Here is a 20,687-nt window from a genome sequence, read left to right on the forward strand (position 1 = left end):
ACTTTCTCTTGAACTCATGGGAGACATCATGGATACCTCCAACACACTTTAATCTGACCACTTTTCCAAATTGATGTTGCGTTTTAAAATATATATATTTTTGTAATTATTTTTTTGTATAACCTGCCTATTAGCAAAGCATTACATTTGCTTAGCTTGTGCTATATAGTGTTCATGTAGTCGCTCTATTACTTGCCCAACCAAAGGGGGGATGCTGTGAGTTCCCTTTAGAGCCCACTTAGTTCTCCCTTATTTTAGCTTAACTGCAAGTTTTAGACTGCTTTGTTTTGCACAGGACGCAACCAGTACGTTTATTTTTGTGCCACAATATTATTTTAGCAAAACACAGCACATGGTTTTTTTTATTGTTTCTTCTCTCTGGACTATGTTTGAACATCTCATACACGGTCAAACAACACTGTGCCCTGTGCTCGGTTAACAAAGTATCTTGGTATTTAGACACAACATACATTCACATCTGCTGTTTTCAAAAAGAAACCTCGTTTCATATACACTGGGACGTGCTCTTTGAAACAGGGAGAATTCTTCCAGAGAAGGTGTCCTGAGACGAACGCACCAGCCTTGCACAACCTGAGATGCAGATTACCTAACAATAATAGGTATGGGGTTCGGTTCTAATCCCAGAGATCAATGATATATCACTATGCCGCCATAGTGTGGTCAGGCTAAGGCAGATATATCTTTAAACATGGTAGGGCTTCTCATTATATATAGTTTACTTCTGATGCTACTCACTCTGCAGGCATGCATATGTTTTCTAATTGCAATCGCAGTTGTTTTATAATAGAGCACCATAGTTTCAATAAATATTGCAAACTGTTCTTGTGTCTTTGTTTTGTTTATTAAGAACATACATGAGTGAGAAAAGGAAAGGTGATGATCTGTTTCCATGGTTCCCTGAGTCGTCTAGTGTGTTGTGTTCTAGGGTGCTAACTTACCTGTCACTCTGGGAAGGCTAGGAGGGCAGGTAAGGCACTAAGAGCTAGTTAGGATTGAATTCCATAGGTACTGATGTGGTATGGTGACTCAGTCGCTACATACTGATGTTATGTAATCCCAGGCATAGTTCTGTATACAGAAAATCCCTGCAACATGTCCAAGATGGCAGATGGGTAGGTTGCTTGATTGTGAGCTCCGACCCGCTGCTGTAATTTATCTGGCCCCATCCACAAGTATTGGAAGAGGATCGAAGCAAAGGACATGCCACACAACCTCCAGCAGAGGGGATCTACTGACCCTGCTTCCCGGGATACCTGGCGATGCTGGTGAAGTGAGCTCCGGAGCTGAGACGACTGACTAGCACTGGGCCTTGCTTTCAGCGGGGACAGCAGCGTGCACAAGATTGGCCCAAGAGTTTCAGTGAGCCCAGAGACCACTTCCTCGAGGAAGACCAGAGCAATAGAGGAGAGGAAGGTGAGGCGCTGCTCAGAGTGGATGGCCCTGGAAACTGGGCTCCAATGTCAGAAGTAATTGATCTGCACTGGGCTGCACTATTGATAGAGTCTGCGAAGTGGAAAATGCTGTCCCCGATTTTCACGTGCACCCAGGGACCCCCTCATCGGGCTCCGAAGAGGCCCTGAAGAATAGCAGCAGGAGAAATGAGGCGCTGACAGGGGCGTGCGGTCCTGGGGTGTGGACCCTGAAGTTGGAGGTGCCATTTTGTGCTATGCCACGTTCGGCTGTGAATCGAAGTCCGGCCCTGCCTGAGCGAGGCCCTACAGTAAACCTCAACTGTGGGAGGTCTGGTTGAGCCTTGGACAGTGGTGAGTATTGGTGCTGGTGGGAACACATAGCCCGAGCGCTTGGTGGGGGTGATCCAGCGTGGGGGCACCCAGCGGGCTACATACATGCGGCTGGCCATAGTCTCCTTCCATTGAAGACCCCAAGTGTGGCTGTGCAAGGCACTTGTGGGAGACCGGGACATTGAGAGCGAGAACCTACGACACATGCATGCTGCAGTACCCAACAAGCTGCGAGTGGTAACACTGGAGGAGCTGCGAACAGCGAGGAACAGCCGCTGGCAGTCCGTAACCTCAGAAGTCACCAGAGCGGACCTGGGGCTGTGCCCTGCATGTAATTAGAACCAGTGTGGCACAACAAGCATGCTACAAGTGCACTTGTGGACAACAGTAGGACCCTGGTGTTGAGTGGTTGGGCAACCCAATGGCTGCGCACCTTGAGGAAGACCCTGATAACTGCGATGCTCATAGAACCAGGCCAAGAGACCAGAGGCACGATTCCATAGATCCTTGGAGGAGACTGATTCTGTGAAAGAGACTTGTCTGTGACCTGCTCGTTCCCGAAGAAGAGGTGCCCGGGAGGCTGCATACCACTGGAGAGCATAGGGAACCTGTAGCTTGCACCCGGTCACTGGTGAGTGGTTCTGTGTTACTTAGCCTGTGGGGACTACACAAAAGTTTGCTGACCCACATCAGACTTGTGGTGTGAGGCCTGCCATCACCCTGGGCAAGTGGGCACGTCAGACTACCACCGTAGCCAAAGTGAAGAACGGTAAAGGTGGCAACAGACAACACTGGGCCCTGCAGAGAATCACGGACAGACACCCCCACAAACTGCAGTGGAGTGTCTCCTCCAAGATCACATGGAGAAATTGGCAGAACTACTGACGACCGTCAATGGCCTTAAAGTCTCCCTGGAGCCCAAACTGGATGCTGTGGTGATTGATGTGGGGTTTCTTTGAAAAGATCAAAAGAAACTGAAAGACAAATTGCAAGATGTAGAATCAGACCTAGCGACTATGCGACCTTTGGTGGTGGAGCATTCTTTAGGGACCTACAGTGACTACTAGCCGCCTTGAATTTGGTGGTCCAAAAGACACAGGGTAGAGATAGCCATTTTATATGCTGCATTGGAGGAAGGGGGGCTGGGAGCACCTAATTATGTGTTGGATTACCCGCAACCCAGCTTCAGTAGTCCTTTCGTTGTCTTAGAAATGCTATGAATCCCGAAAGGGACATGTTAGGCTTTGACTTCAGGGGTAAATAGCTGCTGGAGTGGTTTTTGTAATTCCCTCCTTATCGTAGTATTCCATATGTACTGCTGAGGCTTGGTAAAGGCTTAGTTTGCTCTGTCCTACCGATTTTATTACTTGCTTTTAAATTTGGTGTGTTACTTTTATTGTTCGGGGAATTGGTGGGAAACGCTTCTACTTGTAATGTGATTTACTCTTGCTGAATTCTTTTAAAATCGATATTATGGGAGTACTGGTGGGAATGATTTTTACTTGAATTAACTACTGCTGAATTCATTTTAAACGTTTGGAGTGTGTTATACTCCCTCTTTTTTTTGCACTCTGCACTTTCGTGAGGCCAGTCTCTTTCAGCGCCCATTTTGGACGTGCCTCGCACCTTTCGCTGGCAACGCTCTAGTCGCTGCACGCCCCATCAGCCAAACCCTACTTGATGACCTCTAAAAGCCCGTCTGCGCCCGTCTGCGCCAAGTCAGCGCCCAGGGCCTGAAACGATGTTTGTGTTGGGTCGTCTAGCAGTAAGATTATCCATCTAACTAGCGAGTACCTAATTGCAGACCTACGCTATGCCCTTCACATTGCGGCTACTCGCCGCTTTCAAATTCGGTCTTCGTTTGTCCTGACTGCGGCTTTACGCCTACATGTGAGCCTTTCTCTAGCACTGTTTCTAAAAAATCACCTAGGCCTCTGCTTATTAGAGCTGCCCCTATTAATGCCAGATCAGTAAGGAAGCACTATGTGGACATTGCTGACCTGGTCTCTGATCACTCATTAGATCTTCTCTTTATCACAGAGACCTGGTTAGACTCATCATCTAACCCCATTGTTACGCTGGTTACTCCTGCTGCCTATAAATTTCATCGGGCTGATCGTCTAGTTGGTAAGGGAGGTGGCCTTGCCATCTTTTATCAAGCTAATTGGGCTCTTCATAGCAAAACTTCCAGTCTATGGGGGGAGTGCGAAGCCTTGGATTTCAGCGTGAAGCTCTCAGCCCATTTCACACTAGGTGGGTCTCTCATCTATCGTGCCCCAGGTCCGCCTGGTGCTTTTCTTAAATCATACGGGGACGCTGTGGTCGAACGCGCATTGCGCTTTACACATTATTTGATTCTTGCGGAAGTTAATCTTCATCTGGTCCAAGATGAGGAGCGTGACCCTGCTGCTTTCCTCGACTCCCTCATATCGGTCCAACTTTGTCAACGTCTCATGGATCCGACCCATCAAGGGGGCCATACATTTGACCCCATCTGCTCGAATTTTCCGATTCAGGTCGCTAAACCTTTGCCTGTCTCTTGGATGGACCACTTCCCAATCTTCTTTTCTTGGGAAGCCACCCTGCCAGTTCAGCTGGCTGGCTGTCATCGTCTGCCGTCCTTTAGCAAAATCGACCCTCTCCAGTGTATTCGCTCTTTGGCTGTCTCCCGCCACGTGCCCCCCCCCCCCCGAGACAGTCTGAAGGGGTATGTTACCAGGTTCAAGACTTGGATCTCTGATTCGGTGTCCGCTCTAGCGGCTCCGTGGACAAAATATGCAGCATTCAAGCTTCTTTCTCCGCCCCTGCTATAGGGCTTACAGCTTCCTTGTCTGGCCGTTTGGCTGTTGGTACGGCCAATACGTTGTCAACCTTTGCCCTAATAGATTTATCTGACACTCTCAGAATTCTTAAAGCCTTGAAGTCGGGCTCTCCCAATGACCCTTGAGCCGCCAGACTCTTGGCCACTGCAACTGACATTATAAATCGCAAAGTCAACCAAATCCTAAACATGTCCCTTCGGGAGGCCATGGTCCTGATATCTTGGAAGTAGGCGCTGATGCTCTCTCTTCTAAAAAAAAATCTGTCTCTTGACCCATCGATACCTGTGAACTACTGTCCAATCTCGCTCCTGCCAAGTTTAGCTAAGGTTTGCGAGAAAGTAGTTACCAACCAGCTCACCAACTTTATTGAGGTATCAGGCCTGTTACACCCGGCATAATCTGACTTCTGAGCAGCTTACAGCACAGAATCAGCATTGGTAGAGGTGGCAGAGGCAATTCGGGAATGTTTGGATGCTGCGGGAGGGCAGCTTTGGCTATGCTAGACCTCTCTGCGGCATTCAACACAGTGCCCCATTCCCTGCTCCTTGACCGCCTCTCAGAGATTGGCGTTGCCGGTTCTGTCTGGGGCTGGATCAGGTCCTTTCTCAAAGCTCGAATGCAGCAGGTCTGACTTCCTCCATGTGCCTCTGTGCCTCAGCAGGTGGCTACTGGTGTCCTGCAGGGGTCATTCCTTAGTCCCCTCCTATTTAACATCTACGTTATGCCGCTGGTTTACGTAGCAGAGTCATTAGGGGCTAAGGTGATGGCCTACGTTGATGACACTCAGCTCCTGTTCTCTTGGGGAAGAGATGATGAATCAGTCCTGTCCGTGCAACACTGTCTAGCCTCTGTCTTCCATTGGCTGGCCCAGGCTCAGCTGAAGTGCAACGATGGGAAGTCAAAGGTTCTCCTTTAGGGAACCTTTCCTGTCAACTTCAGAGAGAAGCTGTGGCCCCCTGGCTTCCCCCTGCCAAGTGCAGAGAATAATGTTACAAAAAATCTAGGGGTTTGGTTCTCTGAGAACCTGAACTTTTCCACACAAATCAAGAAGCTCGTTGGGACCTGTTTCAGCACCTTGAAAGCGCTGAGAAAGTTTCTTCCCTTTCTTCCAGGGCCTGCTAAAGAAACTGTGGTCCGTGCCTTGATTTTATCTTGCCTGGATTACGCTAATGCACTCTATGTGGGCATTCCAGGCTAGCTCCTAAAGAAACTGCAGGTAGTCCCAAACTCTGCTGCTAGACTCCTGTTAGGCTTGTCAAACAGGTGCAGTATGCGTGTTCATTTGTGCTCCCTGCACTGGCTCCCAGTGGAGTCCTGAATCCAATTCAAAATGCTGACAGAAGATCAGGTTAACACGCTAGCTGCCAAGATTAAATCAGGTTCTCCGCTTGATCCATGTCCTCCAGATATAATGAATCAACTGCATAACATCATTTCTCAGCCACTTGCCATCATTTGTAATGCCATCTTCAAGACAGGCGTCTACCCAGAGATCTGGAAGAAGGCTATCGTAAAACCTTTGCTCAAAAAGCCTTCCTTAGACCCTACTATTGCGGCCAACTACAGACCCATTGCTTGCCTTCCCTTTCCCGCTAAAATCGTTGAGGCCATTATGAACCAGCAGCTTTCAGAGTTCATTGAACAACACGAACTCTTGGATGACACGCAGTTCGGTTTCCGGAGGGGACACGGAACCGAAACAGCGCTGATAAAGGCCTCCGATGAAATTAGAGAAATCTTGGATTCGGGAGGAGCAGCAGTGCTTATTCTGTTGGATCTCTCGGCGGCTTTCGACACGGTCGACCATGCTATCTTGGTCGACCGTGTCGTAGCCCTGGGGATCAACCATCGGGCCAAAGATCTTATAGCTTCTTTTTTAGCTAACCGCAAACAGACAGTTAAATTGGGCAATTATTATTCACCAACTTCCAAACTGCCTTGCGGGGTCCCCCAAGGATCTTCGCTAAGCCCTGCGCTTTTTAACATTTATGTCGCAGACTTGGCAAGGGTCATAAAATCTCATGGGATGCGTTTAACTACTTACGCTGATGACACCCAACTTGTGTTGGCGGTGCATAAGAACGGACCTACGGTGGCAGCTGAGTTTCAGGAGGGGATACTAGAGATACAAACATGGATGCATAGTAATTGCCTAAAACTGAACGCGGAGAAAACTGAGGTTATGACCTTCGGTAACATCCTTCCAGAATGGTCTCCGACTTGGTGGCCGACTCAGATGGGTCCTCCTCCAGTTCCAGTCGCTAAGGTCAGGAACCTTGGAGTGATCTTTGATAAACAACTATCATTTAAACATCATGTATATAAGGTTGTCTCAGCCGCCTTTTTCATGCTGAAAAAGATAAAAAAACTGCTACCGTATTTACCAGCATCAGCTGGAAAAACCCTAATTACCACCTTGGTGTTTTCCAAGCTTGATTACGGAAATGCCCTCTTTTTCAACACCCATAAATATATTTTGAACAAGCTTCAATCGGTTCAAAATATGGCAGCCAGAATCCTTCTCAACATTCCTAGGCGCCAGTCCACCTCGGCAGCTATACGCCATCTTCATTGGCTAAGAGTGGAGAGTAGGATCAAATTTAAGGCCTTATGCATTGCCTACAAGGCCATTCACCACACTGGCCCGAAGTTTCTAAAGGAGGCATTTCAGGTATTTACCCCTATAAGGAACTTAAGATCAGCAGCTAGTTGCCTACTATCTGTTCCCCGAACAAGAACTGCTACCTGGGGAGACAGACGATTCCTGGTAGCTACCCCCAGATTGTGGAATTCCCTCCCTCCTAGCATCAAAATTGCCCCTACTCTCATCTGTTTTCGTAGGGCCTTGAAGACCTGGCTCTTCAACCAATAAGTTTGTGCGCTGATCATCGTATCCTAGAGTATCTTCTGCGCCTAGACACCCTTGGGTATTAGCTGCGCATTAAAAATCATATAAATAAATAAAAATAAATAAATAGGGCTCTCTATGGCAGGGGCCCCACGTACCTTCAGAAGAGATTTGCCTTTTATAATCCAGTGAGACAATTGCGTTCCTCTTCTCAACTTGTAATGCAGACCCCTAGATTCAATCGCCAAAGGCTGGGTGGCTGTTCACTTGTCAGGAAAGCCAGCCTGGCTTGGAATGCTCTGCCCTTGGCGCTGCGGAGCATTCAGGATCACGTGATCTTCAAGACAAAGCTAAAAATGTTCCTCTTTTAGTTGTCTTCCTGCTACATTTTTCCTTTACCTCTGCACGCGCCGGGACACTCTGCCGAGTAGCTGAGCGCGATACAAATATATATAACATAACATAACATAACATAACATAACAGGGTGCCAGTCTGGTGCTTGAGAAAGTACTTTCATGGGGGCAAGGCGGAGATGCCTTATGCTCAGAGTGTACCGTTATGGGCCCCACCACTCTGTAGGCATCTGACATTGACTGACCTGACTGGATCTTGGACTGAAGCTGGATACAGGATGTGGGGTAATGTGGTGTCAGATGGGTTGCTGACAGTAATATTGATCCATGACAGTTCCTACTGTATTCAGCTTTGCAAGGAGTGGCAAGCAAGATATGGGGGTCAGAAGGCGGCTTACCTTCTAGGGTGGGTCCCCTTGATATGATGGTAGCTCCAGCTAACGCGGGTGGGGGGATGTCTGAGATTTATGGCGCTCTTTGCCGAGACTCCATTAAAACAGGCATTCAAGCTCATAATGAGTGGTGGGAGGAACTGTTGGAGATGGAAGTCCCAGAGCAGGCATGGAAGAGATGCCTGGGATCCATCAGGAAAGTCACTAGGAAAGCGCGCTTCTGCTTTACCCAGTTCAACTTCATACATCATAAGTAGCTTTACCCGGATAGGATTGGGAGGATGTTCAAGGGGATCAGGATGGTTTGTCCCAGATGCCAGAGGGTTAATGCAGATTTCCTTCACATGATATGGACATGCCTGGTGATGGATTGTCGATTATTACCAGGAAGTGACTCAATATATTTCACAAGTTACGGCCTCTATTCTACCCGAGGAACCGCCCGTTGTCTCCTTAATACTGGAATAGTGACTATGCGAATGAAGCAGCTGGCAGGTTTCCAGAGCCTGGCCTTGGTACTTGCAAAGCGCTGTATTGCTATGAAGAGGAAGGTGGCGAATGCCCCCATTGACCAGGTGTGGCAGAGAGACGTAGTGCTTTGGGCCATGGCAGAACTGTCAGAGCTAGCTGATGCTAGGGATTGGAGATGTCACCTCATTCAAGAATGGGAATAGTATTTGGATCACCTGAATGGCATTCTCCTGCGTGAGACCCAAGACGGTAATGGGTTAAAGCGGAGTAGGAGGACGGTTGTTTAAGTGGGTGGATACCCTTCACTTCCACTTGGGATCCTGTTCAGAGGACTCGTGGGTGAGTAGTCGGACTATGCCAGTCGGCCAGGTGGCGGCGAGCGCACTATATGTGTACAGGAGGTGTGGCTAATGTTGCATCACTCACGGTTCGACACCTGCGTAAGAGCTGCATATTTACATTATCACCTGGCTAGTGTGGGTGGGAGGGGCACTGCAACAGGAGCTAATTGGGTTATGTTAATTGGCTGTTTAGAAATGCTTCTGCGATTTCTCCACTTGTGGTTGAGAGGCACTCAGCTTTTTGCAAATATTCATCCTTGCCAATTTCTGGCTTTTATATGGTGTGAGTTTGGGCCATCTGTGCCTACATGCTACAGATGCTGTAAGGTAAAGTAACTGTTTTCTTTCAAAATAATAAAGAGATTTTTTTTAAAGTGTCATTTGTTTTGTTTTAGTTGATTATGTCTCAAGATGAGTCAAAACTAAGATGGCAGAGATAATAAAGCAGTGAACTCATCTAAATTTTAAGGACTCCGGCATTGAAATATCCAGTAACAGAACACTACATTTTCAACCATAAAGGTTTTATATTAAAGATTTTAGGCTTACGGAAGTTATTTCAATTTAGTAAATAATCAGAATACAAGCTAAATTAAGCACAGAACCAATCAAGAACTCTTTAAAGTTCAGATCTGCAAAATGCGGAGCATAAAAGAGAGAGAAATTTGGCGAAGATTTGCCTTCTCAGGTAAGGGAAATGGGCTCTCTCGCACGAAGAAATCCTCTTTCATAACATTCTTTTATTGGGTTCTGTGCAAAGGATTTCGTATAGGCAATATAGTAGTGCTTCCCAAGCTCTCAACCAATTAGAATAAGGCAAAAGAGACGAATTACATTGAAATACGTGCAATAGATTTCTCATAATTCTACTACATGAAGTTTCTCACAAGCAGATGTCTGCACATAGAACAGAAATTGATACATAGTTTGTGGTTTTTCTGGGACAGCTAGGTTTGACCTTGAATAAGTACACTTTTCTCAGAACAGGCTGTGAAAATCTTTGTCTGTCTCAACAAGGTACATTGGATTTGTATTCTAGTGGGACATGAAAATACAATCTTATTCATGCGAGACAATGAAATGTCGCACAAAAGAATAGCTTATGTGGCCTAGTTTGTCTAAAGTTAGCTCAAGTAGGAGTTTGTATTACATTTAGAACCTCTAGTCTATGTGAAACTCCTGTACATTCCTTATTTAGCAGTTTCCCCTGAGGAGTCTGCAGCATTTGGCTTGGATAGCGCTGTCACAAGAATATATATTTTACCTAATCCACGCCTGGCCATTTCACAACCAAATACAACATAAAATTACAACTGAGTAACTTTGACTAATGAAGATGTTTTCCACCTAAGAATTGTGAGTGACATTAACGAAACCTCGAGCTTTGCTCTCCTTGCCTATTTCCTGTCACTCAGAACTCTCTGCGAAGAACGTCTACGTTATTTAGTTTCCAATGTATAATTGTTTGTGATGAATATGTGGTCCTAGATGTATAGGATTGAAATCTTAATTATTTCTCTATTTTTGAAAACCCGTATATTAAAAAAAAAGTAAGTAAGAAAAGTAGCTAGCTATAAAATATGTTTTTATTTAGGTTGTGTTTATGTATTTAAAATATAATATAGCCATATTGTGTGTATTTTTAGATGTGAGGAGATGTAACTGAATACAATTTGTTTACAAAAAAATGTGTTTATTTTTAGATTGATACGGTCGGTCTGTATATAAAGTTGAATGAATCGTGTATTAGAAGAAATAAACGAGTGTGTAAACAAGAGCAACAATGCCCACGTGTTGGTAAAAATGATACTCTAATCTAATGCATGGGCGTCTCTAAACGGTTCTCTTTCTTGCATGTTTTTTCCTGTGAACAGAAACCGGAGACACCCGGTGTCTTAGGTTCAGTCTCTACGGGGTCGCCAGCCTGGGCACGGCCCGGTTTCAGCCGTTCCCAGCCGAGCTGCGGGTTCACTGCGAGGCTGGCGAGCAGGAGGGCTAAGAGCCGAGCAGGAGGCCGGGTCCCGGCACGGGCGGAGAGAGAGGCCGCGCTCGGGCGGCAGCGTGGAGCTGTCAGCAGGGCGGGAGGAAGGGGAAGAGGCGGAGCGTGGGCGCAGCGGTGCCAATAACACAATCAGGCCCTTGTGCGCCTCTGCTGAGGCGGTCACCGGCACACAGGCCGCCGCTCTCACGGGGGGAACCTTCGCCGCATTCACCAGCGCGGACTCGGGGCGATGCGGGCCCAGGCTTCCCGGAGCTGCGCTCGCTGAGCGGATCGAGGCCGCGGGGGCACCGGCAGACGCGGCGGGGCTGTGAAGGTGAGTGCCGGGCGCCGTCTGCGGCCTCCTGTGCGTGGCTGGGAAGGGGCGCGCTGGCTGCCCACGGTGCCCTCACGCTGGGGCCCGAGGCCCTGCACGGGCGGCTCCCTGTCGGGCGCTTCCTACAAAGGGGATCTACTGAGGCAACGTGCAGCCGGCCTGTAAGGAAGCGCGCCAAGGGGATCTGTGCAACTGATTTGGCGCCAACGGAGATGAGGTGGTGCTGGTTGGGAAGCTCGAGCGCTGCTGCTTCTGCAGGAAGTGCAATGTAAACAGAGTGCACGCGCTGAATAACAGCGCCTCCCTGGCACTGGGATCGGATCACCCCATGATCCGCTCACAGGTGAAAGGACTGGCAAGGACGCCAGTGCTGGGCTTCCTCTGATCCCAGTGTCCCTGCCAGGAAGCGTGGGCCCCGCACATGTGGCCTGATTCACTATGCCCATGTGATTCTGTCAGGTTGCCAGTTCTGTGCCTAACGCTTATTGCTACCCGTTTCTTTTACCTTACTTGTGACATCTTGTGCCCATCGAGGACAGGGCACTTCCAGATAGTTGTGTGGCCTAGGCAACGACCCTTTACCCCCAAAAATGTTGCTTACTCTGACCTCTTAAAAAAAGTTTATTCCTTGGTTTTAACGTTTTTGACAAGGCCCAAAGGTCAGTCACACTAACACGGAAATAGCATTCGTTAAACTAATAAAAAATCGGAGAATGGCACCCAATAAGAAGTCCTCTCCCCAAATCGTCAGAATGTTTTGTCATGATGTTCTAAAACTTTAATTCGACTTTACTCACTTCCTGTTAGTTGCCCGCGGTTGCAACTTTCATAAGTTTACAACTAATTCCCAGTGCTCGTGTTATCACTCGTTTATTGGTTATGTTCTCTCTTCTGTGTGTATGTGCTGCTGACTTGTAATAGGTTAGCAATTGATAAAAGGCACGGATACGTTCGCGCCCCCTTTAAATCCAAACAAAGCAGCCTTTCACAAGGAAAGTTCGCGCTACTCGAAAGCTTGTCTGTGGGGATGTGATGTAATTACACCGAGAACTGCTTACTGTCACTTGTGGTTAGTGGTAGACTACTAGAACGACTTTGACCCTGAATATTCAGTCTATTGCAATACCACAGTAATAAGACAAGTGCAAGACATTGATTTGTTTTGGACATGCCGTCCAATTAACGGTGACTATATAATGTTATTCTCCTAATTCTAGAACCATTGGTGAACGTTGTGTCGCATTTATGTGATTATTCCCTTCAATATACAGTGGCCACCTGCCTAGCTTTATATGAAAAATACAAATGAAAAAATACGATTGTGATAAACACAGTTGGCGTGCAGTGTATAACTATGCAGCTCTTTATACTTATCAATTTATATTTAGGTCCAGACTGTAGTCCATATGTATATGCAGTGCAAACTTGCACAGTCTAGTATTGACAACGAGCAAAGAAAGGCTAAATGCAGTGTTGGCGCAGTCTTAAAAAGAAACCAGACTCTACATGATAGGGATGACAAGCAACGTTTTTATGAAAAAGGAGCTTGGCAAATGCATGCATTGTAAGGAGAATTGGGTATTTATGAACAATACTATTTTGGTGCACCCGTAATTAATCAAAGTGGGAAGAAATGCAGTTAAAAGTAGAAGACCATGTGTATTGTGTGCAAGCTTCTCTGCCTCCTGGAAGGCCATTGAAAGGCCATCTCCCACAAATGGCGTTTGATTTTGAATTGCTGACAACTTGGACATGGGCGTGTATGTCACAACATGGATCTAGTGAACCCGTAGACAAACATTGTTTTAGCTATTGGACCTTCTCGATAGAGAACAGCTCTGTCCTGTCACCCGTGCATACCTTTATTTTCTGTGGTTTGTGCTTTTGCACTATTTAGTTCACAATACTGGTCAACCATGCTTACCTATTTTCTGCAGACAATCAAAATTACATCCTTTTTTTTCTGACTGGTGTATTTCAAAATTTTGCATTCCCTCACTGCCAGGCTGGAAATTGCACCATTATAGTAAAAAAAAAAGGTAAAGATGGAGGCCTAATGTGTCTATTTCTTTTTCACTTTACTTTTGTTTGAAACCTCACTCAGTGCATCTCCTTTTCTGAGGGTGAGAAATGGTACCTGTACTGTAAACTGCTTCTGTACAGAGGCCCTGCTGTTTTCATTCTTTTCTGATACACAATTTATTTTGTTGCTTGTGTTCTGATGTGCAGCTCTTTTTTGGCTGGTATATGACAAAAGCCCCTATGCAAGAGCTGCTGACTTAAGTCCCTGTGGTTGACTATTCAGGGCCCTTCAAAATTACCCAGGTTTCTCTACTTCATTCTTTGCCTAATTTATGCAGCACTCTAAGCTTAAAAGGGTATTGTTTTGACTTATAATGGGTGATCCCTTGTGTCCAGACAAAGGTATGCCTCTGACGAGCTCTGATAAGGGGTAAACACATGTCACGTGCTGCTCTTATACATTCCAGGTTGGCTTTGATGGTGTTTTACTAATCCAAAGCTGTAATACTGTCTTTAGAATGGTGGATGGCTATTGTAATTTTTCAGTCTGGCGTGGATGGCAATAGCTAATCTTGAGCCTTTAATACTTTGCTTTTAAAAATGGCAAAAGCCTTTTTTGCTTTTCTAGCTTACTGTGGATGGTACTTTGCTATAATCCTATGCTTAAAAACTCTGCTATAAAAACACATCTGAGATGAAGAGATTTAGACTGACTGTTGTTGTGCATATAAAGGATCCGCACCCCACCTAAACAAGCATTGGCATAGCCAATAGGTCTCGCCTTTGGGACCTTATAAGTGTGGATATCCAGCAATATATCCTTGGTGCAACAACATCAACTGTTGAATGGCTAAACACTTATAAGATCCCAAATGCGAGACCTATTGGTTATGCCAATGCTTGTTATTATTGTGAGTGGATCAGGTGTGGCATTGTATTACACAACCTCCTTCAGTACAACCTCGGGGAGACTGCTGCTAAAGGTTTCGGCATGCAGGATTTATATCACCAACAGCCCCCAAAGAAGCAAACTTCAGCCTGCCTGTACTCCTTTTTGTAATATTAATCCATAATAAAGTATGCACCGAAGTAATTATAATATCTGCAGGGTCTAATCATGAAGGAAATTAAATTATCTAGAAGCACAACAGAATTGTGGGCGCGCTTTGCGATTCTCTGATGCAAGTGAGGAATTAGTTTACAGTCCCTGCAGCCTGGTTTAATATTGTAGCGGATTGACTGGTAGAACCACATGCCTGCTTCCATGTCAAGGATCTGGTGGCGTGTAGCACGGAAACGCAAGTAAACACTCACCGCCTATAGTTGATATGCCTCAGAAGGGTGAAAGTATCCGGTTCCCATCAGAGGAGGATTGCATGGCCAGGCACCCAAGTTCTTTCTAGCAGCAGGTAACCTAATTGGTTACTTGCGTCGCCTTCACAGTGGCCGGAGAGTTCCTAAGGCTTCCTCTAAAACGCCACAACGAAGCGCACACGTGGGTTCACTACAACATCAGGATAGGTTGAAGAAGCAATCCACTTGCAATTAGGCCCAGTGGGGAGAGACTCGATGTGGCCGCCACTTAGAGCACATCAGGAAAGAAAGCGAGTCTGTATGTAGACAGACACATTTAAGAAATAAAAAGATCAGCATAGAGAAACGAGCCCACAGCTGTCCAATCCAGTCGTTCTTTAGTGCATCTTCTTTTCTTCTTGTCCTCTTTTCCTATTTTTGCTTCTCCATGCTCACGTAATGTTATGTTGAATTTAAAGGTGTCTGGCATTGTTCCCCAAATCAGAGAGCGTGCATCAATCACGTTTCGCCGGAACCTCACAGGGCTTACTGGAGTCGGTGCAATTTATCAGATAACATCGGTTCAAGTGGGTTGAAGGACGTCTCAGTCAGAGCAGGCAGCAGCAATTTCTCGCTACGACAGAGTAAGACCAGCACTGATTTCAGCCTGCCAAAATTTGTGGTGGGAAATTATGAAGTAAATTGCAATGCATGCAGCATTTGGATTACTCGTGACAGAGAAAAGACAGATGGCGGCTGCACGCTTTCACCCGCACATGCACGCAGGCTTGAGGCCAGCGGCTGGCAGCACTTTGAAAATCCCCTTACTAAAAGTCGAGCAACAGCGCATGCGCTGTTCTAGGCTCGACCTAAAAATGGAAACTACCCAGGGTTCCCTACTTCGTTCTTTGCCCATAAAAAACACCTGAAGTGTTGGGACATGGTTAGTACTTGCCAGTTCTAATCACTGTAGTGGAGTTTTACATTATCCTCCTCCAAATGTCATTAGAGTGATGCTTTAAGGATGTCAATACTGTTTTCAAACAGTAGCACCTTTATACAAGTAGGACAACATCCAGGCAAGAAGCCAGTTGCGACCCAGCTCCATGTCACTAGGATGCTATATTTCTAGCCCTCGCCCTTCTTTTGTCAACTTAATGTATCTGGTCTTAATTTGCATCTGTTGAACCTACTGAAGTAATATACCCGAGGCAAACAGTTCTAGCAGAGAATCCAAGGACTGGGAAAAGGTGCCTTGACCACACAATGTGAGTTTGTAACCCTAACTGTGATTGATAGCGGTATCCACAAACTCTCTCAAGCCCATGTACGGTAACAGCAATGTCACTCTTCCTTGTTTAAGAAGCAGGTGCTGTCTCCATTCCTCCTGGTCATTTCTTGGCTCTATGGTTTAGTTCCTAAAATGCATTCTGACACCTGGCCCGGTCCCCAATTATTGATGCAGAAGGTTGCCCAGTAGGGCATTTCGCAGTACCATTACATTAAGCACCTCTGGTTGTGTTTCCAATCAGTGCAGAGAAATGTTGTTTTTCTCACTTGCTGTGTAACTTACCCCACTGTTATTTTTTCTTTACCTGGTTTATACAGGTGGTACAATGGACAAATCCTTCGGCTTTCAGGGTGTACAGTAATACCCAAGCACTATTTCTTTAATGTCGAAGTCCCCGAACAGCTGCCAAGTTCCTGTTACTCAGTTGATTTCACCTGAATGTGATTTTAACATTCCTTCATGGCAAAACCTAGTTTGCCACCCTTGCATTTATATTTAACTTCATTTGGGACACAACCTCCTTTGCAGCCATCCCATGTGCTACAAGAGTCTGAGATTCAGGTTCCTTCTTCTTCTATAACTCCATGTTTAATAGATACTCAGTGTATGTCTGACCTTCCATCCCAATGTCATATCTGATCATTTCAAACTGTAGAATAGGGTCGTTTGTCTGCTTTCCTGGACTCTAGACTTCTAGTCTGATGAACCTGTGCACAACCCTAATTTTATAATATGACACTGGCTGAAAACCTGTTCATTTGTACTATTTGGATCCTTGTAAGATCTCTTAGTGGTGTGCCTGATGAGGACAAGGCCGCTTTTCTCCATTGCTTTGTCTGTTGAAACCTGCTTTGTTGCTTTCCAAAGATATCTGGTTTTGAGCACTAAAGGGCAGCTGCATTTAATAATAAAAAAAAGAAACCTACTCTGTTTATGTACATTCAAGCGAAGAGGCTCATTTTGCTCAGACAGTGCTTTACAATCTATTTGCACGAAAGGATGTGTTAAGCTTGCCAATCTTGCGTTGGGTTTTGCTTGGTTATCGATTGACGTGATGTGACGACTTAATATATCTGGGTGTAAGCATAAGGAAAACTACCTTACATGTGTTAACTCTGGTTTTCTTAGAAAATGTATTCCTTACAGTACTGGTGCCCACCAGACACTGCTTATTCTGCTGTGGTGCTTTGTTTTAAATATTTGAAGCTGAGGGAAGTGATGCAGCGCACATAAGGAAGCCAAATTCTGTGTCTATCCTTTTTATTTATGTATGTATTTATTTATTTTTATCGAGCATTACATCATTTGTCAGTAGTGCTGTATGGAGTGTGCACGTGTTTGCCAATGGCTACTTAAAAGACATAAAGCATATAGGAGTGTACAGTTGACATGAATGTAATTTTATTTGGCAGCAGTAATGTTTACAGCCAAAACTTTGTTCTTGTAGACATATCCCTGTGAGCAGAAGGTTGGTTGATGTAATCGAATGTGAGTGATTTTAGCATGGATGAATAACGTGATGCTATACATTTTAATAGCGAAAAGTCTTCTAAACATAACCAATAAAATACCAAGCACAACTGCACATCTTTCCACTATTTGATGGTCACGGACTAAGACAGTCGTCCTTCCATTAGAATTTCTTTATGGCTGTTTTAAACATGAGATGCTGAGTGTGCTCAAATTGTGTTTGTGAGGGGGTGGTGAATTCCAGTAGAAAGTTCCCAAAAAAGTAGTACAGCCAGAATTTAGGGCAGTTTAAGTGAAAAAAGAAATATTCTTGAAGAATCTTGGTCTCTATATTTTAAAGAGCTCTATTCTATTCCCCCAACGTCAAAAAGCTTAGCCCCCACCGCTTTGACGGTTTTGGACTCTAACTGGCCCACACCGCTCTTCACCTTGGATGAGGTTCTTATTGCAGTGCATTCCCTGCAACCAAATAAAGCGCCTGGACTAGACAGGATTCTAGGCGACCTCTTCAAAGAAGAACCGGTAGTTTGGGACCCCTATCTTCTACTACTTTACAATGCAATCTTGCAGGGTCTACCTCTCCCAGGCACATGGTGGGGGGCGGAGATAATACCTATATATAAGAAGGGTTTCCTGCTCGAACCATCAAATTATAGGCCAATCAGTCTTATCGATGTAAGCCAGAAAATCTATGCAAGACTACTCTTACAACGCCTACTGGATTGGGTAAATGATAACAATATTTTGCCTCCTCTCCAGGCAGGGTTTAGGGCTAAAACGTCCACAATCGATCAACTGTTCCGGCTCCCGGTACTTTACTGGAAGCATGTTGTCCTGGACCAGGGGAGTTTATATCTAACGTTTGTGGACCTAAAGTCCGCTTTCAACATGGTGGATCGAAATCAACTCTGGGCTATTTTACTATCAATGGGGGTGCCACCTTACTTATGCCTCCAATTTAAACACCTACATGATGGCACCTACGCCAGAGTTCGCTTTGGAAAGTATGGTCAACTAACTGGGCCCTTTCCGGTTGAGAAGGGGGTTAGGCAGGGCTCCCCCACCCTCTTCTCCCTTTTTCTCAATGGGCACATAGAAGACCTACTATCAATCAAAGATGTTGACACCCCTAAACTAGCCTCGCAGAGTTTTCCTGCACTAATGTTTGCAGATGATACTCTGCTTCTTTCTAAATCCCCTATGGGCATGCAGAGGGTTCTAAACCAGTTTACCAAATTTTGTAAACATAGAAATCTAGTAGTTAACATCGATAAGACCAAGTATATGGTATTCAATGCCAACACTACTAATTGTCCACATCCCATGATGGAAGGTAGACCACTAGAAAGAGTCCCAACATTTGATTACTTAGGTCTGACTCTAACCGACAGAACGGGGTGGGGTTCACACATGGCTAAGGCCAATTTAAAACTCATACAGACAACTGGGGGAATTTTAAAAGTCCAAAAAAACTGCGCCTATAAAATTGTTAGTGCCCCACTGGAAATCTTCAAAGTTCAAGCAGGATCATCTTCCCTTTACGGGGCGGAACTTTGGGGACATGTTCCTTCTACTGATTTAACCACTACAGAAAATAACTTTATTAGGCACATTCTAAACTTGCCTAGAAGTACCCCATTAGTCCCACTTAGGCTAGACCTGAATATTAGGCCCATTGCCGATGCTATTGCCTCACGTCCCCTTCTCTATTGGAGGAGGCTGTGGAGCACCCCCGAACTGGAAAGTTACAAAAAGGAATGAAAGGTGGTGCTAGCCTCCCCAGGAGCAGGTAGAATTCCATGGCTACGTTTTGTTAGACAGTCTCTTGCTCAAATCGGATACGAAAACTTATGGACGAACCCTGAGGCAATATCCTCAACTATTTCAAAGAAAACATTGTCCAGCGCTGTGAAGGACTTTAATTTCGGGAGGACACTTCGTTCAGTCTCATCAACGAGCCTGACTGGTGCCTTCCTGAGCCATAAATCTATTTACAGCTTTGAACAAGAAATAGATGCAATCCAACCTACTTTAGCGAAGAAGCTGTACTTACACTTTAGATTTGGAATACTGCCCCTTTATTCTATGACTGATAGGTGGACAGGGGGCTCTGTACACCCATGCCCTGGCTGTAAACTTGAGAATGAAAGCATTCTGCATGTCATTCTTTTCTGTCCAGCCTATTCACTCATAAGGAGAAAGTGGATAATACAACTATGTAACAATCTGGGCATTAGGGACTATCTAGCCTTTTTTAGGATTTTGAAGTCTGACACAAATCCTGTGATAGTGTCCGCCATAACTAAGTTTTTGTTCTCTATGTGGTTTACCCAAAGGAAATTACTTGCCTAACAAGGTCACTATGTATCTACTTGCAGAGACTTGAGAATTAATTGGATCAACATTTGTTATCTTAATTTTTTTAACTTTTTAAAATTATTTACATTTTTATAGTCTTAACAAATTGTCTTCTCCCTTCTGATCTTATGCAATGTATTTTAACACTTATAATTATCAATGAACTGTAGAAAAGTTAAAATGTATTTGTCTTTTATGTGCTTTGATGGTTAAAACAAACCAAAATAAAGTTTATTGAATGAATGAAAAAAGAAAGATCTTTTGGCCAATGGAAATGTGGCAGGCCTAGGTATGCAGGGACTGAGCCATGGATAGCTCTAAAATTCAGCGTTACCTCATTGTATGGAGCGCTAATTCTGGTAGCGAGCGATCAGTTTGTTGTAGGCAGGATGAAGAAGGGGAATGATTAGGGAGATTGAATAAGCTGCTGGTGGCATTCTTTAACACATTGTCTATGGTGGACAAGAATATTGAGGGAGACTAAGGTTAGCTGATTACAGTAGTCTAGCTTACTTAGTGCCGGTGAGTTGATCTTCAGCATGGTAGAATGGTGAATGGGTCATCTTTCCTGTGCTTACAATTTGATATCATGCTGTGGCTATGGTAGTGAGAAGGAAAAAACATAGAACGTCAACAGATAGTGAGCAAGGCATACACACTGTGATACACACTGTGTTTTTATAAAGCACAGAAGTATAATAGATTGATTTATTTAGGCCCATCATTAGATTATATCTCTGCAATTTTTGAGTTTTAGTGCTTTTCGATTAAAACTGTTTTATAAAAAAAACATGCACATTGTCTATCACCTGCTTGTATTTTGCACAGTCTTTGGAGAGCAAGGAGACTATTACCGGTTTTGAGAGAGCTTCTGATTCGATGCTTGCAGAATTTAATCCTAACTGTTATGTAGTGTTACTAGGTTGTAGTATAGTGTGGGTAAATTC

At 45.0% G+C, this 20,687-nt stretch overlaps 1 protein-coding gene across 1 annotated transcript in view; it reads left to right on the forward strand.

The window, feature by feature from the left end:
* Window positions 1-11,105: 11,105 nt before the first annotated feature.
* The window catches only part of JADE3 (jade family PHD finger 3), a 225,772-nt gene continuing 216,190 nt past the window's right edge, over window positions 11,106-20,687 (forward strand). Inside the window, exon 1 of the mRNA XM_086934199.1 lies at window positions 11,106-11,306. The gene's annotated coding sequence lies outside the window, so the exon portion shown is untranslated. The remainder of the gene's footprint in view (window positions 11,307-20,687) is intronic.

This window comes from Lissotriton vulgaris, chromosome 8, assembly GCF_964263255.1.
Source record: "Lissotriton vulgaris chromosome 8, aLisVul1.2, whole genome shotgun sequence".
NCBI lineage: Eukaryota > Metazoa > Chordata > Amphibia > Caudata > Salamandridae > Lissotriton > Lissotriton vulgaris.